Genomic DNA, 1,282 nt, shown 5'->3' on the forward strand with positions numbered 1-1,282 from the left:
TACTCATCCCCATCCTATCCAAGTCCTCACCCTCATCCTCATGCTCATCCTTATCCTCATCCTCATCCTCATCCACATCCTCCTCTTGCTCCTCATCCTTATCCATACCCTGATCCTCCTCCTCCTCCTCATCCTATCCTCATCCTCACCCTCTTCCTCATCCTCATCCTCATCCTCATCCTCATCCTCATCCTCATCCTCATCCTCATCCTCATCCTCATCCTCATCCTCATCCTCATCCTCATCCTCATCCTCATCCTCATCCTCATCCTCATCCTCATCCTCATCCTATCCTCCTCCTCATCCTCACCAAATCCATGTCCTCATCTTCATCCTCATCCTATCCTCGTCCTCACCCTATCCTTGTCCTATCCTTATCCTCGTCCTCATCCTCATCCTATCCTCCTCCTCATCCCTGTCCTATCCTCATCCTCATCCTATCCTCATCCTCATCACATCTTCATCCTCATCATCTTCCTTATCCCATCTTCATCCTCACCCTCATCCTCATCCTCATCTTATCCTCGTCCTCATCCTCTTCATATCCTCATCCTCATCCTATCCTCATCCTCATCACATCTTCATCCTCATCATCTTCCTTATCCCATCTTCATCCTCACCCTCATCCTCATCCTCATCTTATCCTCGTCCTCATCCTCTTCATATCCTCATCCTCATCCTATCCTCATCCTCATCACATCTTCATCCTCATCCTCTTCCTTATCCCATCTTCGTCCTCGCCCTCATCCTCATCCTCGTCTTATCCTCGTCCTCATCCTCTTCATATCCTCATCCTCATCCTATCCTCATCCTCATCCACATCCTCTTCCTCATCCTCATCCCCATCCTATCCTAATCTTCATCCTATCCTCCTCCTCATCCTATCTTAATCCTCATCCTATCTTAATCCTCACCCTCATATTCTTCCTCATCCTATCCTCCTCCACATCCTTATCCTATCCATGTCCTCATCCTCATTCTATCCACGTCCTCACCCTCATCCTATCCTCCTCTTCATCCCCATCCTCATCCTCATCCTCATCCTCATCCTCATCCTCATCCTCATCCTCATCCTCATCCATTTCCTCGTCCTCATCCTCGTCCTCATCCTCATCCTCATCCTCATCCTCCTGCTCATCCTCATCGACATCCTCCTCCTCCTTCTCATCCTCATCCTCATCCTCATCCTCATCCATACCCAAATTCTCATCCTCATCCTTCCTCATCCTCATTCTCACCGTCTTCCTCATCCTCATCCTCATCCTATCCTCATCCTCATCCT

The sequence above is a fragment of the Lupinus angustifolius genome, chromosome LG05 (genome assembly GCF_001865875.1).
Source record: "Lupinus angustifolius cultivar Tanjil chromosome LG05, LupAngTanjil_v1.0, whole genome shotgun sequence".
Lineage (NCBI taxonomy): Eukaryota > Viridiplantae > Streptophyta > Magnoliopsida > Fabales > Fabaceae > Lupinus > Lupinus angustifolius.